The sequence below is a fragment of the Chelonoidis abingdonii genome, chromosome 25 (genome assembly GCF_003597395.2).
Source record: "Chelonoidis abingdonii isolate Lonesome George chromosome 25, CheloAbing_2.0, whole genome shotgun sequence".
NCBI classification, from domain to species: Eukaryota; Metazoa; Chordata; order Testudines; family Testudinidae; genus Chelonoidis; species Chelonoidis abingdonii.
In genome coordinates this window covers 14,034,417-14,046,866 of record NC_133793.1, presented here as the reverse complement: position 1 = coordinate 14,046,866, position 12,450 = coordinate 14,034,417, and positions in this window count along the sequence as shown.

Genomic DNA, 12,450 nt, shown 5'->3' with positions numbered 1-12,450 from the left:
CCCACGGAACACACGGCAAGACACCATGGTTGAACCTTGGGATGGAGTGAGGAAGGCACGGTAGTGCTTCTGCCTGCATGTCTAGCATTGACTGCATGAGGTCTGCTGTGGCAATTCCATGATGCTTAGCAGCCGATCTGTGCTTCTCTTGGTAGCCTAATACCATTGACACAACTCCCCTTTCCTCTTGGCAGCCTTCTCCTTTTCTTGCAGCCTCTTCCTTTGTCCTACTTTTCTTCCTCCAGTCTCTGCACTTTTACTTATCTGTGGAATATCAGACTTCAGTAACTGCTTTCATCAACAATCTTCCTTACTCTTCCTTGGTTTTTAACTTAAGTTTTCGTAGTTTTTCAGAAAAATCTTGGTCTGAATGGAGCAGTATCGCAAGGTCATCATAGTAAAAAAGATAAACAGGGAATACCAGTCTTAAGTACACCGAGGAAATGCCTTGTTTTAAGACTCATTTTGTAGCATCATGTACACTGCCGAGCATACGCACGCCATAAGAACGCAGCTCCAGAGAGACATGGTGAGTTTCCCCACATCGTGATACTCAGCACCGGCTCACCTGGGAAGGGTGGGAGGGGGCTGCTTGTCTCTGCAATGCAATGGTGTTTTTCTGTGTTGAACATTGGGGAAAAGCAGAGAGCAGTACAGGGAATAGGAGTGAACCCTCCACCCTATTCTGCCACAGCAAGGTAACTCCTCAGAGCAATCTGCAACGCGGCTCACAGGGAGGAGGGAGGGGGGGCTTGCTTTCTCTGCAATCCATGGGGTTTCCCTGTGACTTGGGGAAAGCAGAGAGCAGCTTACAGGGAAATCAATGGGCTTATTCCACATCTAGGGACCATGCTTGGCCAGGCAGCCAATAAGCCCCCTGTCTCCTCAAGAGACATTCCATCCTTATAATAAAAGCTTCATTACCGGGAACAGGCTACCTCTGCTGGTTCCTCACTCACTAAGTACCCAGCGGCTGCGACTGCATAGCTTCTATGGGCTGGAAAATAGCTCCTGGCTGCATGACTCCTGGGAGTCTCCATGCAGTAGCCCTCACCCGCAAACACTGAATGAGATCGTCCGCAGCCGCAGTGTCTCCATGCTGGGGCTCGTTTTGGGGTGTGGAGCATGGTCACGATAGTTTTTGATTGATTGATTGATTGCACTCACGTCACACTGCCTGAGCAAACAGGAAGGGGATTTTTCAATCATTCCCGCCGGGGCATTTAAAGCCGGGTCACACCTGAGCCCATAGGGCAAGTGAATGTTGCGAAACAATGACCAGAGAGGCTGGAAAGGTATGTGGGAACCTCCCCCACGGAACACACGGCAAGACACCATGGTTGAACCTTGGGATGGAGTGAGGAAGGCACGGTAGTGCTTCTGCCTGCATGTCTAGCATTGACTGCATGAGGTCTGCTGTGGCAATTCCATGATGCTTAGCAGCCGATCTGTGCTTCTCTTGGTAGCCTAATACCATTGACACAACTCCCCTTTCCTCTTGGCAGCCTTCTCCTTTTCTTGCAGCCTCTTCCTTTGTCCTACTTTTCTTCCTCCAGTCTCTGCACTTTTACTTATCTGTGGAATATCAGACTTCAGTAACTGCTTTCATCAACAATCTTCCTTACTCTTCCTTGGTTTTTAACTTAAGTTTTCGTAGTTTTTCAGAAAAATCTTGGTCTGAATGGAGCAGTATCGCAAGGTCATCATAGTAAAAAAGATAAACAGGGAATACCAGTCTTAAGTACACCGAGGAAATGCCTTGTTTTAAGACTCATTTTGTAGCATCATGTACACTGCCGAGCATACGCACGCCATAAGAACGCAGCTCCAGAGAGACATGGTGAGTTTCCCCACATCGTGATACTCAGCACCGGCTCACCTGGGAAGGGTGGGAGGGGGCTGCTTGTCTCTGCAATGCAATGGTGTTTTTCTGTGTTGAACATTGGGGAAAAGCAGAGAGCAGTACAGGGAATAGGAGTGAACCCTCCACCCTATTCTGCCACAGCAAGGTAACTCCTCAGAGCAATCTGCAACGCGGCTCACAGGGAGGAGGGAGGGGGGGCTTGCTTTCTCTGCAATCCATGGGGTTTCCCTGTGACTTGGGGAAAGCAGAGAGCAGCTTACAGGGAAATCAATGGGCTTATTCCACATCTAGGGACCATGCTTGGCCAGGCAGCCAATAAGCCCCCTGTCTCCTCAAGAGACATTCCATCCTTATAATAAAAGCTTCATTACCGGGAACAGGCTACCTCTGCTGGTTCCTCACTCACTAAGTACCCAGCGGCTGCGACTGCATAGCTTCTATGGGCTGGAAAATAGCTCCTGGCTGCATGACTCCTGGGAGTCTCCATGCAGTAGCCCTCACCCGCAAACACTGAATGAGATCGTCCGCAGCCGCAGTGTCTCCATGCTGGGGCTCGTTTTGGGGTGTGGAGCATGGTCACGATAGTTTTTGATTGATTGATTGATTGCACTCACGTCACACTGCCTGAGCAAACAGGAAGGGGATTTTTCAATCATTCCCGCCGGGGCATTTAAAGCCGGGTCACACCTGAGCCCATAGGGCAAGTGAATGTTGCGAAACAATGACCAGAGAGGCTGGAAAGGTATGTGGGAACCTCCAAGTGTGGACACACTGCAGCGCTGGTCGCTGTCAGTGTGGACACACTGCAGCGCTGGCCCTTCACAGCTGTACGACCACAGCTATAACTACCAGCGCTGCAAAAATGTAAGTGTAGCCATGGCCTAAGAGCCTGATCTTTCTGTTCAGGCAATAGTGGCATGTGGGTTTAGCCCCATGGTCAAATCCTGCTGCCTACGGCATCACACATTACACCCCTGCAATCCAATCCGAGCAAGGAAAAGCATGTAGCTAGCCTGCCAAGGAATGGCACAAGAGCCGCTTACAATCTGGCTCCTTGTTTCTGTGGCTGAAGAAACTCCTCCAGCCCTTTGTCTGGCATAGAGGATTCCTTTCCTCTCTGTTTTGCTCACTTGCACAGCTCCTGTCCTCCATGCTGGAGAGGGATAAGGGAGCTTCTTGTGTCTCCCTACTCTCCTGCAGGTGCACACTGGGGCTCACAACCCAGCCAAATTTCATTGAGGTGGGGAAGAATTTGCACCACACCCATGAGTGGCAGAGCCAGGGCTGGCAGCCAAAGATCTTTATGTTCCCTCTCTCCCACTTAGGGTGACCAGATAGCAAGGATGAAAAATCAGGACTGGGAGGTGGGGGGTAATAGGCGCCTGTATAAGACACAGTCCCAAATATCGGGACTGTCCCTATAAAATCAGGATATCTGGTCACCCTACACTACTCCTGAGGACTAATCACTGGCCCTTGTCGCTTCACTTTAATTCAACCTCCTGTCTCGCTTGTAAGTTTCCCTTGCAGAGCTGTTTACGGCATGCCTGACACCAGCCAGCCGCAGCTCTGCTGATAGCAGCAAAGGCATTTCAGTGCTGGCATGCCTTTGTCCTATGGAAACCAGGACGTTGTCAATCAGCAGTGTGCTGATTTATTAAAGCCGCTCTTCACTCCGGCTTAAACCTCAGATAGGCAGATAAGGGGCAGAGCCGCTCTGCCGAATCCATGCAACATATAAGATGCTTAGCGTTATTGACAGGCTCCCTTGTCCGGGGTAAGGATCCCCTCTTCCCTTCCATGAACTCTCTATGAGCTCCACCGAGCACTGGCTCCAATGAAGCGCTGTCATTAATCTTCCTCCTAATAAGAGAGAGCCTCACTCTTTGGCGTTTCAGCACCCGGGCGGTACTTCTGCCGTGCAGGCTCGCTGGCTTTCTGGCGTATTTATAGCTGTGTCACTTTGCTCTGCTGCTAATTGGAAATGTCAGGGAACTTTAAATTTGTAACAATGAAGCGAAACTCTTTGGCCCTCTACATTTGCATAAATTAGGGGGGCTGATGAGCAGAGCTTTCCTGGGAAAGGTTCAGGCTGGCTTTCTCATATTAAATATTCATAAAGCCAGAGACAAAAATATAGTAACTGGAGGGTGAGACAGGAAGCTAAAAAGCTGAGTCGATGGTTTATAATAAAAACACCTAGCTCTTCAGGTACTTTGCAAAGGAGGCTAGTATCATTATCCCTCGTGTACAGAGGAGAAACTGAGGCAAGGAGCAATGAAGTGACTTGTCAGAGGTAACCCAGAAGGCAAGTGACAGAGCTAGGAACAGAACCCTGCTGTCCTGGGTCCCAGTTGAGTGCTTGGTTCATTAGGCCCTCCTCTGTCTCCTACAACATATGTTCACTATGATCAACTATTTCCTTTACTGGCGCTGTGCCCTCAGCCCTGCAGTCATTTATTCTGAATGCCCCAAGTGCTGGCTGAGAGACAGGGAAACAGTCTCATCCGCGATGGCTTCTTTTGCCCAGATGTGAAACAGTGTTTAAATGCTTCCCTGCAACCTCCTCGCCTGCTGTTCTCAGAAGTTGCAAGGCCTTGCCGTTGCCTCAGTGATTCACATGGGAACATTAGTCATATCCATGGCACGTAGGACCTGACTCTGATCATGCTTATCTCAGCAAGAGTCTGGAGTCGTGGCACTGAAAACAGCGGGTTAAAGTGAGTGGAAAGGAGAGCGAAATCAGGCGTACTTCCTGAGGTCTCAGCTTCAGGCCATTTCTATGGAGTAGGGTTATTTTTCTGTCTAAAGGCTGCATTTTAGTTGTGGTTGCTTGTTTGCAAAGCTTCACATGGCCCTAATGAGATGCTGCCTGAAGCAGTCACAAAGCAAATGTCTCGGTCCTAGAATCTAGAGGGAAAGAAGCGACTGAGGAAGGAAAGTGAGTGTTTATCCAGCATTATCAACTGGCCCATTTAGTTACCTTTAAGCAAGAGAGGAGGGAGTTTGAAAAATTAGAACATAAGAACGGCCATACTGAGTCAGACCAAAGGTCCACCTAGCCCAACATCCTATCTTTCAACAGCAGCCAATGACAGGTGCCCCAGAGGGAATGAACAGAGCAGGGAATGATCAAGTGATCCATCCTCTGTGGCCCATTCACAGCTTCTGGCAAACAGAGGCTAGGGACACCATCCCTGCCCATCCTGGCTAATAGATATAAAATTCAGCACTCCAGGTTTATCTCTAGTTTGATCTAAGCATCTGTCCACACATAAATACCCATTATACACTTCCACTAAATATTTTAATTGCAGACAGAGTGATGGTTATTTTCTAATCTTTACTGCATCGCCAGTCAAAGCACACTGAGGATCAGTGCATCACTAGTCGTTAACATAATTTATGTACAACATTCTTCAACATTATCATATGTATCAAGGATGAACCTGCATTATTCCCTTAATTCAATATTTATCTCCAGGCCATTAACTATGGTATTTGATCTAACGGGCTTACATACATGAATATTGCATTCTGCTGCAGTCAAACAGCTGAAGTTAGAATTTAAAACCAGAACATGATCACTGCTAATCTAATACACAAGCACAGTAAACACAACTTCTGCTGTGCTACCCTAAGAGTGGGGCTGGCATTTCAATCCAGTTAGCACAGATGGAGCATTTTGTAATTTGTATGTGGGTATATATTCTATGTAGAACATTGGAACCCTGATAAGATTCCAGCTGTCAACTGCTGTATATTGCTTTCTGCTGCCGCTTTGGAAAAATCCAAACGCAATGTACCTTGGGGGAGCAATCGCAGTTTGGTTCAGTCCTGGTGCCTTGCCATTTTCAGCACTGATGGCATGTTTGGGTCCCTGTCTAATTTTATTACCAAGATAAGGATTTGGGGCTAGATTGTGTCACTAGGACACAACCAATAGCAAGGGGACAAGGGACCATAGACCTTCCTACAGGATGGACTTGGTACTCAGATATTTGTAGCTAGATGCATCATTTTGTGCCCTTCATGTCATCATAGGTACTCAGAATCCAGTGACAGAGGCCATGTAGGTACCTACTCAGATAGACCGAAATCAACTAGCTTGGACAAAGAACGCTCTTTCCTTCCAAAACTCAGGATTCATAGATTTAAGGCCAGAAGGGACCATTAGAACATTTAGTCTGACCACAGAATGTCAGACAGTTAACCCTGTATTGAGCCCAATAACTCGTGTTTGGCTAAAGCATCTTTCAGAAAGGCATCCAATCTTCATCTGAAGGCACCAAGAGATGGAGAATCTACCACTTCCCTGGGTAGCTTGTTCCAAAGGCTAATCATGCATTGTTTAAAAATTATGCCTTTATTTCTACTTTAATTTGTCTAGCTTTAACTTCCAGCCATAGGTTCTTGTGATGCTATTCTCCATAATGTTAAAAAGTCCTTTAATACCCAGTATTTCCCACCCCCACCCCATAAAGATACTTATACACTGAAATCAACTTACCTCTGAATCTTCTGTGCCTTCCACCACTTTCAAAAAGAACAGGAGTACTTGTGGCACCTTAGAAACTAACACATTTATTTGAGCATAAGCTTTTGTGGGCTACAGCCCACTTCATCAAATGCATAGAATGGTACATATAGTAGGAAGATATATATATACATACAGAGAACATGAAAAGGTGGAAGTTGCTATATCAACTCTAAGAGGCTAGTTAATTAGGATGAGCTATCGTCAGCAGGAGAAAAAAAAACCCTTTGTAGTGATAATCAAGATGGCCTATTCCAGCCAGTTGACAAGAAGGTGTGAGGATACTTAAAATGGGAAAATAGATTCAATTTGTGTAATAACCCAGCCACTCCCAGTCTCTATTCAAGCCAAAGTTAATGGTATCTAGTTTGCAAATTAATTTTAGTTCAGCAGTTTCTTGCTGATTTGAGGCTCTGAAATGTTTAGATAATTTTTACTCTCCATTTTCGCTAAATCTTCACCAACCTGCTCTCCATCTGGGAGCAGAAAGAAATGAAAGTGGTAGAAACTTGGCATGAGAAGTTCCCCTGGCAGTATTTCCATCTGCATCTGGACATCAAAACTCTTATTATACTAGTCCAGGTTCTTCATCTATATGTTCCAGCTGCTTTGTGTTGCTCTGTATATATATTGGTAGTATACAACGTTGTATACTACCAATATCTATACAGTATATTGGTGAGGCTGGTCCACTGTGTGAAATTCTTTTCTGATGAGACTTCCAACACTGTGTTGAAGACTCAGGTAGTTTGCATAAGAGTTAGGTGAACCTACAGATTAGATACTCAGTATAAAGCTCAGCTCATATCCTATTGACAGTGGCTTGCCAGTCACTGCTCTCTGGAATCTATAAAATTCACACAATTCTGACCAGGACAAAAAGGAAATTATCCCCAGATAATCTATCCTGGGTTTTATTCTGATCCTATTGCATGCTGGAAAAGAATCTGAGGCTTTAATTAGTACTTTGTGGATACAGTGCAGGTCAATACAGCTTATAGATACAACTCTCACTATTAGAGCTAATTTTACAGGTCAGTGGCCAAACATACTAAGAAAGCATTCATTTCAGGTCAACACAAAAACCAGGAATGTTTTTGTTTTTTTCTTGCCAACATGAAAAACCTAAACAAGAAAAAAAAAAAGGGCTAAATAAAATATTTAATTCAACCCAAAATGATCCTCCCCCGCCCTTCATTTCATTTCTGGATGCTTTTTTTTTTTTTTTAAAGAAAAGAAAAGAAAAGAAAATCTAGCTTGGATGAAACTGTTCACCCAATACAAGCTGAATTTGCAAATCTACTCCTGGCAAATCTACTATTTATCAACATTTTCACCCAGTTGTGCTCAGGATCCTGTCTCAGTGATCGAAGGAGGTCTCATTTACCGAGGAGAGGGGAATACCAAGGAGATGAGACATTACCAGAGAATAGCTCACCAAGTAACAACTTTAAGTAGTGTAGTTTTGGGACCTAAAACTCCCCCCCCTTTTTAGTATGCAAAATTAGTGCTGAATTACCCGGTCTATAATGGATGGGGAATGTAATGACACAAGTGATAAGACGCCGGGGGAATATGAGGGCAACATCAGGCTTGCCCTTTCTGTATTTGTCAGACTCATCAGGCACAGCTTTCTCTTGTTCCACTAGCTGCTCAAGCATGTAATGACTAGAATTTTTCAAGGAGTTAAAGCTTCGTAATACCAAGAGAGCCCCCTGCTCTGAAGTGATACTTCAGAAAACTGTATTTGTCCTGTTGCAGGGGAAGGGGGGAAGGAGCTGTTTTACTCTGGCAGAATACATAAAGAATTCACACGTCTCACATGCTTCTCCTAGCATCATTTCAGCAAGTGAAGATATGAAAGCACTTCAGATGAGTGCAAGGGGCCAATGTTGAGAAGAGAGAGCTGCTACCTTTTCCAGCAGGGCAACGATGAAACAAAATCAAGGTCAGGGCTCAGGGACCTTGTCTAGGGTGAAGGGCATCAGCAATGTACGGTATCATTTTGCTGTGATGAGTCTCACTTAGATATTGATGATATCAGGGTCCTTCGTGAAAGACAAACATGAGATGAGGTTTTCTAAGGTTCTCCAGCTGGGATATGCTGGAAAATTTCCCAGAGGGTTATTATCAGAGATATCATAGAATATCAGGGTTGGAAGGGACCTCAGGAGGTATCTAGTCCAACTCCCTGCTCAAAGCAGGACCAATACCCATCTAAATCATCCCAGCCAGGGCTTTGTTAAGCCTGACCTTAAAAACCTCTAAGGAAGGAGATTCCACCACCTCCTTAGGTAACCCATTCCAGTGCTTCACCACCCTCCTAGTGAAATTTTTTCTCCTAATATCCAACCTAAACATCCCCCACTGCAACTTGAGACCATTACTCCTTGTTCTGTCATCTGGTACCACTGAGAACAGTCTAGATCCATCCTCTTTGGAATCCCCTTTCAGGTAGTTGAAAGCAGCTATCAAATCCCCCCTCTTTCTTCTCTTCTGCAGACTAAACAATCCAGTCCTCTCGGCCTCTCCTCACAAGTCATGTGCTCCAGCCCCTTAATCATTTTTGTTGCCCTCCGCTGGACTCTTTCCAATTTTTCCACAACCTTCTTGTAGTGTGAGGCCCAAAACTGGACACAGTACTCCATGAGGTCTCTTCAATGATGAGGCCTTACCAATGTTGAATAGAAGGGAATGATCACATCCCTTGATCTGTTAGCAATGCCCCTACTTATACAGCCCAAAATGCCGTTAGCCTTCTTGGCAACAAGAGCATACTGTTGACGCATATCCAGCTTCTCATCCACTGTAACCCATAGGTCCTTTTCTGCAGAACTGCTTCCTAGCCATTCGGTCCCTAATCTGTAACAGTGAATGGGATTCTTCCGTCCTAAGTACAGGACTCTGCACTTGTCCCTGTTGAACCTCATCAGGTTTCTTTTGGCCCAATCCTCTAATTTGTCTAGGTCCCTCTGTATCCTATCCCTACCCTCCAGTGTATTGACCACTCCTTCCAGTTTAGTGTCATCTGCAAACTTGCTGAGAGGTTAGTTTGTCCTTGGTGAATCCATGCTGACTGTTCCTGATCACTTTCCTTTCCGCTAAGTGCTTCAGAATTGATTCCTTGAGGACCTGCTCCATGATTTTTCCAGGGACTGAGGTGAGGCTGACTGGCCTGAAGTTCCCCGGATCCTCCTTCTTCCCTTCTTTAAAGATGGGCACTATATTAGCCTTTTTCCTGTTATCCGGGACCTCCCCTGATCGCCATGAGTTTTCAAAGATAATGGCCAATGGCTCTGCAATCACATCCGCCAACTCCCTTAGCACCTTCGGATGCAGGGCATCTGGCCCCATGGACTTGTGCTCGTCCAGTTTTTCAAATAGTCCTGAACCACTTCTTTCTCCACAGATGGCTGGTCACCTCCTCCCCACACTGTGCTGCCCAGTGCAGCAGTCTGGAGCTGACCTTGTTTGTGAAGACAGAGGCAAAAAAATCATTGAGTTCATTAGCTTTTTGCACATCCTCTGTCACTAGGTTGCCTCCCTCATTCAGTAAGGGACCCACACTTTCCTTGACCTTCTTCTTGTTGCTAACATACCTGAAGAAACCATTCTTGTTACTCTTAACATCTCTTGCTAGCTGCAACATCCTCTCAGTTGCTATGGCCTCAACTCAGCAAGATGTTTACATCATATGCCAAACTGTAACCAAATGAGCATGAGGTCACATGCTTAAAGTCAGAGGCCTAGTGATGTACTAGAGCTGGCAGGAAGAACAATGACGAACCGTCATTTTGTCAAAATTTGCTGAGGCAACAAAATCTAAAGGTTTTGCAGATGTGGTTCAATTTCAGTGAAGCTCCAATGGAACTTGGGCAGGTTTTGAAACCTCCTATCAGAGACTGGGATGTGGGCAGTCGTGCCCAGTGGTTGGAGCTGGAGTCATGCCTAATGGTTAGAGCAAGTGACAGTAGCCAGGAATAAAAGCCCGAGGTCAGATCCAAGTTAAAGGCCAGATGATAGAGCCAAGGGTCAGATGTCAGGAATTTGAGCAGAGGATCAGAGCTGAGTTACCTGGAATGAGGCAAAATGGGGCAAGGCTGGGCCCAAGGGAGGAGGGAGGTTGGGTCCAAGATGGGAACAAGGCAGAGGGAAGGCTAAGAACAAGCAGGCCCAGGAGCTATCACAGCTATGGGCTAAAGCTTTGAGCTGCCACCAAGCTGTAGCTGCTGCTGGGCTCCAGAGCTGATCTGCTAACTCTTCCCATCAGTTAGACAATGTAGCCAGCCCACTCCAAGCCAGCTGTGCTTCTTAGGTCACCCTGAGATTGGCTCTGCTGCAGGCCTGGTTTCCTGATAACTCACCCACTCTGTTCCTCAGGAACTCTGCAACTCCAGGGCACCACCAGGTCAGGCCCCACAGGGATTCCAGCATCCAAAGTTCCCACAGGTGGCAGACTGCCCTGGAGCCAGGGCTCCATTTCCTTCCATGGAGAATATCACCATTCTGGGGTTTTCTTCCTAATCAGAATGAAACCAAATTTGGAAATATCAAAATTCTTTGTGGAATGGAATCATCTTTCTCCACCCAGCTCTGTTAAGTATCTTGCCTTCCTTTCTAGGGCTCGGGAAGGGACAATGCAATGGCTTTTGTTTGAATAGCTTTCTAATGAAAAATAGTCTAAGAAAATGTTCTGCCTCTCCAAGGTCTGAATTCGCCTGTCTTGGGTCACCTGCCACCAGGTTTCCAGTCCATAAGGAGTAAAGATATATTCTTAGGAACAAACTTTCTGTTTTACTGAATGCTGCAATGACTGCCAGCAAACATGCCCATGGGATTCAACACAGTTTTATTGATTATTCTAGTAGTTGTAGGCCCTGATCAAGATGTTGTGCTAGGCGCTGTATATATACACACAGCAAAGGATGATCTCTCCCCTGAAGAGCTCATGGTCTAAGTAGCATAGGAAGTATTACAAACAATCCCTTATCAAAGAGAGCAGTGGGGAACAGAGACTGCAAGAAGTCTGTGGCAGAGGAGGGAACTGAATGCTGCTCTCTTCAAGCTCAGACCAGTGCCTCAACCACAAGACTGTCCTTCCTGATACTTGTATGTTAATGGGAGTGGACAGACGGCACGAGATGAGTGGACAGACGGCACGAGATAAAGAGATAAGACATATATTGGGAGGGAACTTCCTATATCGTCACTGCCTTGAAGCATTTGTACATTTGAAGAGCGAGAGCTGCTTCACCTAGAAGTAACTTGACTTCAAAGTAGCTTCTGGTTCCACATTCTATCATTCAAAACTAATAATGTTCCATCATTTCTATAGTAAAAGACCATCCTTCCACTCTGGAAACGCCTCTATGCTAGCTCCCACCTGACTAGTTTTTCACGCTACTTCTTTACAAGACAAAACACAAGAGCAAGGGTCACTCTTCCCCAGTGAGGTAACTATACACTACAGTGCACAACAGACTATATACAAAGACTGTGTGTGTGTGTGTGTGTGTAATATTACAAAATATTGTGTTAATGTACCATGATGGGTGTGTGAACGAGCACCCCAAAATCAGGGGTCACATACTATTATCTGGCAAATGCCAGTGGGATGATTCATAGATTATAAGGTCAGAAGGGACATTTTGATCATCTAGTCTGACCTCCTGGATAACACAAGCCAAAGAACTTCCCTGAATTAATTCCTGTTTGAACTAGAGCAGAACTTTTAGCAACACAGCCAATTGTTACTAATTATTATCATCACTTACAGACCCTGTGCCAGGCGCTGCACAAACCAAGATGAAGCTGCAGCTCCTACCCCCAAAGTTTACAATCTAAGGAGACAAATAAGATACAAAGGTGGAATGAGAGAGATACAATCCAATCAATGCATTTTAGATACGTATATCTTTGGACAGTTATAAATACATAGTTAAGTATATAGTATAGATCAGGTTACTATTAATTGATTGATATAGTCAATTCTTTCTTTCTCCGCCATTCATCCAGATCTGGGGCCTGATCCAAAGTCCATCAAAGTTCA